General features: G+C 36.6%; 1 pseudogene; it reads left to right on the top strand.

Moving 5' to 3' along the window:
• Positions 1-10,323: 10,323 nt before the first annotated feature.
• Positions 10,324-12,756, top strand: LOC131807334 (olfactory receptor 4C5-like; annotated as a pseudogene).
• The last annotated feature ends 1,460 nt before the right edge of the window (positions 12,757-14,216 follow it).

Raw genomic sequence — 14,216 nt, 5'->3', positions numbered from 1 at the left:
ACTTTTAATAACAAAGTTATTTTGGTTTCTCTGGAAAGTATAGTTAAAATCTTAAACAATACAACTCAGATTAATACTAGAGCAATTACAATACCGCACAAGAACTTTATTTCCGTGTAGCTCTAGTCCCTCTCTCCTTTTGTGTTTTATTGCCATACAATGTGCATGTTTATATACTGTAAGCCCCTTGCCACAGATTTATAATTGCTGCTTTATGCAGATCCCTTTTAAATCAGATAGAAGGAAAATGGAGATACAAACTAAGTACACAAATACTGTCTTTTATATTTACCTATGTAGTTATTTTTACTAGAGTTCTTGATTTCTGCATGTAGATTCAAATTACTGCCTGGTGTCAACTTCATTTCAGTCTAAAGGACTCCCTTTAGTATTTGTTGGAGAGCAAGTCTGCTGGTGATGAAACCTTTCTGGTTTTGTTTATCTGGAAATTTCTTAATTTCTCTTTCATTTTTGAAAGATACTTGTATTAAATATAGAATTCTTAGTTGACAAAACTTGGAATATACCATCCCATTGTTTCCTGACCCTACCATTTCTAATGAGAAATCAGCTGTTTGTCTCAATGAGAATCCCTTGTACATGGTGAGTTGCCTCCCCCTTCTACTTTCAAGATTCTCTTTGTCTTTGGCTTTAGGTCATTTGATTGTTACCTCATATGTGTGTGTTTATCCTATTTTGAGTTTGTTGTTGGATGGTAGATTAATGTTCTTGGAAAATACAAGCCACTATCTCTTCAAATACTCTTTCTGCTTCTCTATATTCTCTCCTGCTGGAACTCCCATTATGCTCCTGTTAGTACTCTTGCTGGTATTCCACAGGTATCTGAGGCTCTGTTCATTTTTTTTCTTCATTCATTTTTCTCTCTGCACAAATAGTACCATCTGGAGGATTTATAAATATCTAGTACCTAGTATTTGCTGAATATTCTAATCTAAAATAGTCATTAATTTTATCACATTTTTTCCACATCTGTTGAGATGATTCTACGGATCTTCTCACTTATTCTACTAAGGTGATAAATCACATTGATTAATTTTTTTTTTCAGCATTACATATCTTTTATTCTGATTTTATTTGGTTTTTTTTGTTTTGTTTTTTTTTAATTTTTTATTTTTTATAAACATATATTTTTATCCCCAGGGGTACAGGTCTGTGAAACATTGATTAAATTTTTAACACTATAACAATCTTGCATTCTTGGAACAAATACAATTTGGCCAAGTTGTGTTACTCTTTTGAATGTTACTGGATTAAATTTACTAATATTTTATTTAGGATTTTTATATCAAAATCATCCTGTAATTCTTTCTTGTAAAGTTTTTGTCAGGTTTTAGTCTCATGGTTATACAATCCTCACCTTTTCTTTTTCTCTTGAAAAATTTTCCCTTCAATATTTTGTAAATTCTCCAGGGAAGACATCAAGCCTTTAATTTTTGAGATAAGGCTTTAATTAGAGAATTAAATGAATATAAAAAGAAATGTTCAAATTTTTATTTCCTCTTGTATAGGTTTTGATAAGATCTTTAATTTTTTATTTCATCTAAAATTTCACTTTTACTGTCATAAAGCTTTTATAAAAGCCTCTTATTTTAATTTCAATTTAAAAATTATAGTAATTTTCTCATTCCTCATATGGATAACTTTTTCTGCCTCTCCCTCTCTCTCTCTTTTGTTCTTGACTAGTCTTGTTCATAATTCATCAAGTTTTTAAGTCTTTTCAAAAAATAAACATCTGACTTTATTGATTGAGAAAACAGAATCAGATTGCAAGGTCAAATGTACAAAAATTAAAGATCTTATCTGGTTTCACGTTTTATTAATAACTGAAAGGATACAAGTAATTATGAGATACTGCAGAAAACTGGAGAAGTTCAGGACTGTCAGTATCACTCTTTAGGCCCTTTCTTACTGTATTCAAGTGCTCTCTGCTTGATGCATAACATACGATTTCTGTAAGTAATGCATTCAGCCATCATTTACATAAAAGGAAACTATTTTGGTCATGACACTTTATATTCGAATAGCCACACAGCTTGTGCAAGATTTTCCAGAAAGCAGGGCACCTGGGTGGCTCAGTTGGTTAAGTGTTTGCCTTCGGCTCAGGTCATGAATCCAGAGTACTGGAATCAAGCCCCACATTGAGCTCCCTATGCCGGAAGCCTGCTTTTCCTTCTCCCTTTGTCATTATCCCCACTGGTGCTCTCTGGCTCTCTCTATCTCTCTAGCAAATAAATAAAATCTTTTTAAAAATTAAATTAAATTAAAGGATTTTCCGGGGGGAGGGGAGATTTTCCAGAAAGCCATGCCCCATAAACCCACAGAATTCTAGGTTTGTTTTCCATTAGTAATTCTAGGTAAATGAGATAAATCCTGCTTCAAGCATTCCATAGCATCCTGCTTCAAGAATTTCCCCCCTGGTAAATACCATAAGTGTGTTTCCCAAGAGCTCATTAACATGTTTCTATAGTTTTTTAACTGAATCAACTAACCCTCTTGCCCAAGGCCTGTGTATAGAGATAAAATGTGTTGCTAACAAGCTTCTAACTCTTTGCTTCCCAGTCCAACCTATGATCTCAGTCAATATCTCCTTTCTACATATTCTCATGCATCTTTTAAAATTTAGCTCATAACACTTTCAACAATAAATTATGTAGAAAAATAATCCTACTAATACTTTAGTGACCACCAGATTGGCCACATTAAATACAAACTTAGAAATTCTGTGAACAAAGCATACCACTCATAATTAGTAATCCCTACAAAAATCTGAATATTTTTTGCAGCTCAGTTAGGCTTTTCTTACATTATCCAGTTATTTAAAATGTTTTTACATATTAATGGAGCCATTTCATACAGTTTTAATTTCTCTAAGAACAAATTCACTTCTTTTTTGCTAAATCAAATTCCATGGGTATTATAAGAATTGTGGGCATCAAATCAACGTTACAAAATATGTTTTCATCAACAAACTCACAAATCCTTTGTTCTACCAGAAAGCCATGTCAGGAAGATTAGTGTTCCACCACCATAAAGCTAGTGAACTTACAGGATCATTCTCTCTTCCTTCCCAACAAATTTTCCCATGCACTACATATTCCCAGTGACTGGAATAGTAATTGGAGGCCACCTTTTATTAAATTCTGGATTCCTACTGGTGTGTGTGTATATAATCAGATTCCAGATATCATAGTACAGGTTTAGTTTCATACACTGGCTTCCAAGTATCATTGTGTAACACTATCCATCTGCCACCCCTTCCCTAATAGGATCAACACAATCTACTTCCTCTATCTGTTCATTCCCAAACAATCAAACCACAGGGGAAATAAAACTGACAGATATATCTGTGGTATCAGGCCATTACAAAACAATAAAGGCAACATTGTGAAATAACATCCTGCCGTAAATTAAGCTTACCATAATGTTCCTATAAAAACTTCCTCTTTGCCTTGGACCTCTAGCTCTTCTGGCCATTAGACTTTACAGACACTGGATTATGTAGTGATTAAAATTGTCAATATGTTTTCTTGCATAAGGTGCAAGTTTTCTCCCATCAACAGTGATAGATATGGTATTGCATTATAGCAATTACCCACTTTCTCCACTCACTACAGTTTTACCTTATCCCAACCCAATTTCAAGCCACAGTCTATCTCCTGCAACAGAGAGCCCTCTGGTGGCCCTGTTTAGGGGAGCAAATCTTTCTCATCATGATTAGCCTTTATAAACTGATAAAGCAAGGTGGTAATTAAATAACAGTGCTAATTAAATCACCAGATCTTTTGTTGCCATTGGACATTGATTGTTTTGTGCAATTTGGGGAAAAGGTTTCACAAAAAAGTATTGTATGGCCCTATTAGATTATCAATTGGCTCTGTTCTATCCCAAATACTGCTCCATCTGGTATGTCATAGCATTTCCCAGGAATGTCCTTTACATACCTCCAGAGGAGAAAAGTCAGAAATATTGAGCCATTATATCAAACCCAAGTTGGATTCCCTCAGGTCTGACTGGGTTTTATTTCTGCTTTCCTAAACACATTCATTCTACTTCCACATCTGGTATATTCAAAGGAGCAAATGAAGTTCTGCCAGCTCTGGAAGTCAGCAATAATCTACCTTCCATTCTATCTGTAAGATTAGCAATTTATCATATCCACTTGTGACCACACAGAATGTCTATTATGCAACATTCTGTCTCGTGTATGATTTATTGGTAGTGTTTCTCAGATCATCTGAAAAATGACCACATGGTAAATATAACCTATAAAGCCAAACTATACCTATAGTCATCTACCCATGAATGGAGTTGTCAATGTGTAACCTCACTTCTTTTCTCCAAATTATCCAGTTGGGGGGTTTTAGGTAGAGCCTGAGCAGGAAGGCAAGTTCACTACTATAGAGAAAACAAGTTCAAAGGATTTCTCTAGTAAGTCTTTCATCAGTAGCCTATGAGAGAAGTGGTAATAGTACTAATTCTTTTTCCAAAGTTGTCTCTTGAAAATAGCATGATTTTCTTCTCTGGAATTAGGATCCACTTATAAGTGTTTCTACATGTTTCCATTTGTTACTATTTTTGTCCCCCAATCTCTCCCTATCACCAGATTTCCCAGCTCAACCATACTATTTTTCCACATGGCTGAATATGACAGCAGTTGTGTTAACACATCTTTAGGCACACACCCAGGCAGATATCCTAAGCTCTGATAGGGAAAGAATCACAGTATTGAACTTGTCATTTGGTAACTGGGCTACATTTGTAGTTATCTGTAATTTAGCTACATGAGATGAAGATATGGTCCACCCTAAAGTACCTGAGGAATACATGTTTTCAAATTTAATTGAAAAGATACTATGTCTGGGGCACCTGGGTGGCTCAGTGGGTTAAGCCTCTGCCTTCAGCTCAGGTCATGATCCCAGAATCCTGGGATCAAGCCCCGCATCGAGCTCTCTGTTCAGCGGGGAGTTTGTTTCCCTTCTTCTCTCTCTCTGCCTGCCTCTCTGCCTACTTGTGATCTCTGTCAAATAAATAAATAAAAATCTTTAAAAAAAAAAAAAAGAAGAAGAAGAAGAAGAGAAAAGATGCTATGTCTTGGGCATCAGTATTAGCTTCCATCAATACACGTAAGTTTAAACACATAATGATGCTCATAGGGTCAGGCAACACCAAAGAAAAATGTTGTGAAATGGTGAAGATATAAACTGTGGAATTGCATAATTGTTCATCCCATTCTATCCTACCTATCCTGCAAATACTTCTAGTGGAGTCATTAATGGAAAAGGTTTTGCAAGTTTATATATCTGAAAGGACTCACAAGACCTCGGAAAGCATTCTCATATAATGTATTTAAGACCACTGTTAATGTGAAACAAAAAACAGGATACAGGAAAGCACTGAATATTCTATAAATGTCCAAACAATCTCCCATGAGTCCTTATTCACAGAGAGAAATAAGCTTCATCTCCTTTTGAACCACCAAAATCACCATGAGATAAGTCCTGGCTTCAGGAAAGCAAAGGCAGAAGTTTGTAATAAGGTGTTTATGTCCTTCTGGTCAAGCCAGTTATGTTGAGTAAAGGCCATTGGTAAAAAAATGATTCTTGGTGTGTTTGGGACTATCAAAGGAGTTTGGGACTTTGCAAAAATGACCAAAACTCCCAGTGGTCTTATCCTAGCCAAGAGTCAAAGCCAAACATAACCAGAGATCAGGCTAGACTTTCCTGTTGTGTAGTAAATGACTCATATACAGTGCACGCTCAGACTCTTGGTCAAGACTACAAATCACTCATAGTCATTCTTTCTCTTGCATATTTTGTACCATTTATAGGACAGGGGAAAACATACAACTTCCAAAATGCCCATTACTTATATCATCAAATAAGAGATGGGTATTGTTTAGATAAGCACTTAAGTTAACCAAATATTCTACCACAAACTTGTTGACAATCATGCCCAAGTTGAAGGACTATTCTATCACACTATTGAAATTAAACTTTTATGAAAAGTATCAATATGTTGATTTAGTATAACAATTAATTGATTGTTAACTAATTCTAGTTCCTTCTCTAACCAGATTTCACTGTATGACTATCATGGAAGGTGTTAATTTAATTTCCTAATAAATTTAATCATTAATAATAGGATTATAGATTTTGTGGAAATCAAATTAAATCTACCAGTTATACCAGTATTAAACCAAATAACAGTAACATTATTATTGATTGGTTCCCTCATTAACAGCAATTACTTCTTACTACTGAATTAATTTTCACTCAAATCCTTCATTTGATGTAACACTGGGTTTTCTACATCTTCCTGTCATCCAGGACCCCTGAAGCAGACTGCATTAACCTGTAGCTCAATCCACGAAGTATATTTATATTTTCCTCTTCAATTAGTTGACCTCTATGAAGCTACTTCCCAGACTGAGTGATGGCTCTCCACACCAGAGCCGCCATCTATAAGCTAAAACTGCTTGTTAGGAATCCACCAAAAATTGGTCACAGAGTAGGATCTATTCAGCTATGAGAGTAAGTAACTCCTCAGAAGGATCTAATAGGGCTCAAAAGCAAGGCAGTCACTTGTTCATGTGTGCAATCGGTTCCCTCTTTCACAAATCCTATATTTATATTTTATTTAATAAAAGAAATTTTCTGTTCATTTCCCTTTCTATTAGAATAATTATCTGATATAACCCAGAACTTATGGGTATTTCACATCTCATAATGTTATATCCTTCAGTAAAAATAAAAGCAGTTTCAGGTAAAGTCCAACAACAAGCTAGCAATCACCTTATAAACAGTGTACACTCTTTGGCTGTTTGAGACAACTTCCTAGTTCAAAAGCCCACTGATGCATCTCTAGGTGGCAATTCCGGCATCCCTTACTGAAGGCATTACTAGGAAAGAGAATTTGTTCTCCTGATTCTCTTTTTAGGAACAGAGAAGCATCACCCAAAAGAAATCTCAGTTTTTCTTGTCTCCCATTGGTCAAAATTTTGTCACATGCTAGCCCTTAAATTGATCACTGAAAAGAGGAGGACATTACCATAATTGTTTTAGACTAATCCAGGGTCACAACTGTGGCCTGGGGATGGACCACACTTTCCTCTGAACACCTAAAGAAATGGAGTTTCCTTAGAAAGAAAGAAGCTGGGAAATAGCCAACTGTGGGTGACAGTGTCGGCCACACCTAATGTGCCTCCACTGACCGCTCTCCATACATCTCTAATCAATCTCTCTCTCTCCCCTTGCCCCACACTTCCTTCTTAGCTCTGTCCCCTGGCATTTCAACATACCAAGTTTCTCCCATCCTAAAAAATATTCACACATATGCTGATGTTCCACGTAGTGACTAATTTCATTCTTGTAACAACTCTATGAAATAATGTTATCTCTATTTTGCATAAAGGGAAACTGACACATGTGGAAGGTAAATAACATAGCCAAGCTCCCAAAGTTAGCCAGGATTCAACAAATACTAGCCAACAGTATCACAATAGTAGAAAATACAAAAACTTCTCTCAATTCATTTCAGAAAAGTATTTTCTAAGTAAGTTATGTATAACACATTCATCAGATGAACGTTTACACAACTTTTCAGTATTCTTCCCAATAATGTCAATTTATATAGGGCTCTTTTTCAGACTCTAGCAAGTGAAATGGCATACATAGAGTCTTGCAAATATAAGAACTATAAATTCATCATCGCTTTGATGTATTACTTCTCTGGGAACCTACCACACCCCATTCATGTAGAAGATGTCCCTGCTCCTCAGTCTGAACATCTACTTGGTCTTCCTTCCACTCTGCAGGAAATTTTCAGAGAGAAAATTTCCAAGATAATGTTTAGGCAGATCTCTCAGATTGGAGCCAAAGGTAGGAAAGGAAGATAAATGTCCTCCTTTTTTTCTGTGGCTCTCCTCATGGTCACTGAGGCATCTGGGATCTGTTTGAGGAATGTGTCCTGCCTGCCACTGCTGGGAGAACCAGAGACTCTACATAATCCCCCAGAGTCTCTATCAGCACCCCCATGCCGATCATTCCCAGTGCATGAGACACATCACAGAACCAGTGTCTACCTGGTACCACAGCATAATTGTTAGAGCTCGGGCTTAGAATTAGATCCTTGTATTTAAATCTAAGCTCTACCAATGGTTAGCTTCTCGGATCTTGACGAACCATGCTCACAGTGAACATTGACCTCTTTACACATAAAACAGAATTAGCAGTACTGTCTTCTTGGAATTATATAAGAATTATATAAAATACCATACTTAGCAAAGTGACATTAATTTATTACTTGTCAGTCCTCATTGTGTCCCTTTTTCCTTTATTCCTACAACTTTTTCAGGGACTCCCAACTTCACTGTCAGATTTCTTTAGTGGTGACATATCAAATTTTCATAGAAAGATTTTAAAATTATAATGTCCTATGAATCAGTATTTGCTACTTTAAATAGATCTTCTTTACTTTCTGTATGTGTACAGAGTCTAGCAACCAAAAGACTAATGGAGATGTATATATATATATTACTAGTTGAAACAATTCTTGCCAGAAATCCAAACAAACTGGTCACACCATGAGCTTTGATATCTTTACAGAAAATAACAGACAGCAGTGAATCTCTGCTCTTTATCTTATAGAACCCTACTACAGTCCTCTGATAGGTACCATTATCAACCCCTTTTTACAAATGTGGGAATTCAGGTATAAAAAGGCTAAGGAACTTGTCCAGTGTCACACAGTTAGCAAATAGATGAGCCAGCAAAATTTTTCTCTTCAGCATGATTCAGATGTCTATTATTAAGAGCACCTTCTCTAGCCTACAGGTGTAAACCATTGGGGCTTTAGCATTAGAATAGCATTTTTCACTGGCTTAGAGGTTATACTGTGTCATCTTCCCCGAGAGCTCTGTGAGATAGGTATTATTAAGGCTATTTTATAGACTCTGACTGGCTCATGCACCCATGCCCCAGTGAACAGAACATTCTGTGCCTTTCATCCCAGGCCCTAGGACCACTTCCTAAACACAATCATAGAGGGGCTGCTAACCAAGCCCAGCTGGCTCTCCCCCACCCCTTTGGTCACAGATGTCATGACCCCCAGAGAAAATGATAAATTGACCTGGCCGCCATCTTGGTTGAAGATGCTAATATTAATCCTCTGGTAGCTCAGAGATTGGAGCCTCCCTAACACCTAATACCCATTTTTAAACTTCCCTAATGGGGTGCCTGGGTGGCTCAGTGGGTTAAGCCTCTGCCTTTGGCCCAGGTCATGATCTCAGGGTCCTGGTATCATGGCCTGCATTGGGCTCTCTGCTCAGCAGGGAGCCTGCTTCCCCCTCTCTCTCTGCCTGCTACTCTATTGTGATCTCTCTCTGTCAAATAAATAAATAAATAAAATCTTTTAAAAAATAAAAAAAAAATAAAACTTAAAACCATCCATGAAAATATTAATAAAGATGGACCCAGGAAGACCACATAAAAATAACCAGCCACACGTCACAGAAGCTGTTTGGTTCTGAGTTTCCAACATGGCTGGATCCAGACTCCCAAGGACCAAAGAAAATAACTCTGGGCTGAGCACAGGCTTACTAAGAAAAAGACTTGTAAGAGCTAACTGCAGTTAACTTGCCTGCTACTTCAGGGACCTTGCATTTGTTGCTGATTGTGTGCTGCTCGCAATCCCTAATGTTTGTGCTTTAATAAAGTATGCTATTTTCATAGCTTTATATCAGTGTGGATCTCAGATCAAGTAGTCTTTACAATATAATTCATATTGTCACCAAAACAAACAAACAAACAAACAAATGACAAATGTGAAGTACGGTGGGTTGGAGAGAGATGTCTCCCTAGTTGTTTAGGCTTTCCCCTCAATTTCTTATGAAGTCCAACTCTTTAGAAGCTAAGTGAAGAATAAGGGTCTGGGGGCACCTGGGTAGCTCAGTGGGTTCAGCCTCTGTCTTCAGCTCAGGTCATGATCCCATTGTACTGGGATTGAGCCCCTCATCAGGCTCCCTGCTCAGCAGAGAGTCTGCCTCTCCATCTCTCTCTGCCTGCCTCTCTGTCTACTTCTGCCTACTTGTGATTTCTCTCTCTGTCAAATAAATAATTTTTTTAATCTTTAAAAAAAGAAAAGAATAAGTATTTCACCTGGGATACATGGCATGGCACTCACAGGAAGGTGTGACCCTAGAATCCAAAAGTAAGCCCAGATGATAAACTCAATTATTTAGGAATTCTCTCTCAGCAATAATTTTCAAGGAACTAAGTGAGCAAAAGAAATAGACCTAAGATAAAAATGGTTGAACTTGCAGAGCAGTTGCTGGGAATGGGTAGTGACAGCATCCTCCATTCCAAGTGTGTTCTTAGAGAAGACACCTGTTCTGGAATGAATCTGTTACTTCTTCCTCAAAGGCATCAGACAGGTAGGTACACTGATTTTTTTATTAGTAGTTTGTTCTCAAGGTAATACTAGGTCCCTATGGTGAGTTAGATTTAAATATGTGTACCTACTTTCACAGAATTTAATGCATAATGACTATATTTAGTCTATTAAAAAAAGCACAGTCACTCAGGAGATTATGAACCCACACCAGAGATAAGAAAATAATATTACTTTCACTAAATTTTTTCACTGGTTATGAAGGTAATCTACTATAGAAAACTTGGTTCGAAAAAATTTTTTAAAGAATGTAAAAATGCCCTTAACTCGTAACTCAAGTAAACACTATTAATCTCTATAGTGTATTTTTTTACAAATACCTTTCTATGTATACATGTCATTTTGGACATTTTAGATCATAATACATAAACTGTTTTATATTTTGTGGTTTCCACTCAATATTATATTGGAAGAAAAATCTTTCCACACTACAAACTCTTGAAATAACTTTAATGTCCACCTGATATTTCATTACTATAATTCACTTAATTATTCATATTAATGCAAATATTTGGAACATGCTCACTTATTTATTATCATCAAAGAATTATGGAATACAACCTGCACGATTAATTTTTATCCATTTTTTTAATCTGGAATAGATTCCCAAACTGAAGGAATACTAGACATAACCAGTTATAAAGCCCTTATTACATGGAGTCAAACTTCTTTCCAGAAGGATTTATATCAACACACAGTCACCAGCCCTGGATAATGTAACTATCATAAATCTTGGACAACCCGTCAATCAAAAGCATTTCACTATTTAAACATACTCCTTTGATGACTATGCCCTTATTTTCACAATGGTATGAGTAGATCTTTTTTGCAAAAACCATTTGCATAAAAATGGTTACTTATTGTACTTGTTTCAAGTATTTTTCCAGTGTGTTGCTGAACTTTATGTAACTGAATCCATTAATTTGTCCTGTTTCTCATACCATTGTATCTGCTTTAGATGCTCTTCTTCAGCCAGAAATTACATATAAACTTTTTTTTATTTCTCTTTTTTAACAAATCTATATCTTATTTGAAGGCATTAATATACTCTATTCCATCTCTTTGTGTGTGTGTGTGTGTGATGGCATGAATATCCAACCATGTGTAATTGTAGGAAGGGCTGTGCATTTGTAAAACTCATCATCTGGATGAGTGTGTGTGTGTGAATATGTTTGTGTGTCAGTCAGAGGGTGAAGAGGCAATGTGTTCATTATAACTAGTAATAAGGCACAACTTTAAGTCTGAGTTTATCTGCCTGGAGTTGCCTTCAGTCTGAAAGAAAGCAATTCTGACAGAAATGATTTGCTTGATCAAAATTCACCTGCCACAATTGCAATCCCTGTGCTATTCATAGACAAATCTATTATCCAGATACCAAAGTGGATTTACGAACAAATGAACAATGTGACAGAATTCATCCTGCCTTGCCTGACACAGAACCCAGATGTGCCAAAACTCTAGTGCACTGTTTTATAATCATCTACTTTCTCACTGGGGTAGGCAACATACTCCTTGACATGACGATCAAATCCAGCAGAGCCCTGGGCTCCCCTATGTATTACTTTCTGTCTTTCCTGTTGTTTGTAGACAGCTGCTGCTCTTCTACCATGGCTCCCAAAATGATACTTGACTTGCTCACGGGAAAAAAAAAACTGTCTCCTTCAGTGTGTGCATGACTCAGCTCTTTGCAGAGCATTTCTTTGGAGGAGTGGAGATCATCCTGCTCACAGTGATGGCCTATGACTGCTACCTCACCATCTGCAAGGCCCTACACTATAAGACTGCAAAGAACAGGCAAATGTGTGGCCACCTGGTAGCCATGGCCAAGGCTGAGGAATCTCCTCACACTCTGGTTCAAATTCTTTTTAAGGTCTGGTTGCCATTCTGTAGCTCCAGGGTCAATGACCACTTCCTCTGTGACCTCTTCCCTCTACTAAAACTCTCTTGCACTGACACTCACATTTTTGGACTTTTTGTTGCTACCAACAGTGGGCTGATGTGTCTCCTCATTTTTTCTATTCTTGTCACCTCCTATGTCCTCGTCCTTTACTCCCTAAGAACTCACAGTAATAAAGGACTGCATAAGGCCCTTTCTACCTGCATCTCCTCTGTTACCATAGTTATCCTATTCTTTATATCCTGCCTATTCATGTACCTTTGGCCCATGGTCACCTTTCCCATTGACAAACCAGTGGCAGTGTTTTATACCATATTAACACCCATGTTAATAAACTTTTAATCTACACCATCAGAAACTCAGGGGTGAAAAATGCCATGAGGAAGCTCTGAAGCCACAGAGTAATCTTCGGTAATAATTCATGTGACCAGAGAATAATCAAAAACTTCATTCATATATTAAAAACAATATGACTCATAGAAAGAATGATGGTCTTGACGTCAAACTACGTGAGTTTAGTGAGTTTAAGTATAGTGTGCTCCCCCCTTGCTTTCTTTAATCTTTAATGGTTCCTCTTTCATATCAATATGTGACTAAATGATGACTCTAGTTTCTTCCAATTAGAAACCTCTATGCATTTACAAGCTGCTGATCAAAGGGACATTGCTAATCAGCATAAAACTGTCACATGTATAGAAAATCTCTGAGTTATATATTTAGTGGAAAAATTCTCTGTAAAGCTTTGAATTAGATTGTATACAAATGGGACAGTTAATATATATAAACAAAAGGCATAATGTCAAAGGATTCTGCTGAAAATTCATAGTTTCACTCCCAACTATGTAGTCAAAGAATGTTTATTGAGTTGAGAAATAAAGATTAACCAGAAATGAATGAGTATTGAATAATGCAAGAGGATTCATCCCAAAATTAAAGATGCCTTGCTGCACAATTCTATGGGCACCATTTATACTGAAATCTGGGCTCTTCCTAGAACAAATTATTTTCTCTTCCTGAAGCCAAAAAGAAATATAAATTTTTTCTTGATATAGCAATGACACAATTGCACATTTCCTACGCAGAAGACAACTGTAGAATATTTTTATCAAAGACATACTCTAAACAACTTCACCTCTGAACTAGCTGTTATTATAGGGATTTCTACCTTAGGTGATAGGAAAAAAAGCAACGGGGTACAGATGGCCCTTCTTTTCACTACATCTGCATCTTTGGGGTAAATACCCAGGAGTGCAATGTCAGGGTCATAGGGAAGTTCTATTTTTAATTTCTTGAGGAATCTCCACACTGTTCTCCAAAGAGGCTGCACCAACTTGCATTCCCACCAACAGTGGAAGAGGGTTCCCCTTTCTCCACATCCTCTCCAACACATGTTGTTTCCTGTCTTGTTAATTTTGGCCATTCTAACTGGTGTAAGGTGATATCTCAATGTGGTTTTCATTTAAATCTCCCTGATGGCTATTGATGATGAACATTTTTTCATGTGTCTGATAGCCATCTGTATGTCTTCATTGGAGAAGTGTCTGTTCATATCTTCTGCCCATTTTTTGATATGATTGTCTGTTTTGTGTGTGTTGAGTTTGAGGAGTTCTTTATAGATCCTGGATATCAATCTTCTAGAAAAATTTGGGATACAACTTCTAATACATCAAAATATACCCTAAATCTAGCACAGGGCTTTGTTCTAGTCTCCAGCCTGAGAAAACTCTCCACTTTCTTTTCCTTTCTTTTACTAAACAACATATCTTATCAACTCCTTTTTTAGAATTTTTTTAAATTTTCATCTCTATAGTCATATTCCACCTTTTCATCGTGTTTACTTTTATTTTTGTCT

Source organism: Mustela lutreola, chromosome 1 (assembly GCF_030435805.1).
Source record: "Mustela lutreola isolate mMusLut2 chromosome 1, mMusLut2.pri, whole genome shotgun sequence".
Taxonomy (NCBI): domain Eukaryota; kingdom Metazoa; phylum Chordata; class Mammalia; order Carnivora; family Mustelidae; genus Mustela; species Mustela lutreola.
Note: the sequence above shows the minus strand (reverse complement) of the source record. Positions and strands in the feature narration are given on the sequence as shown.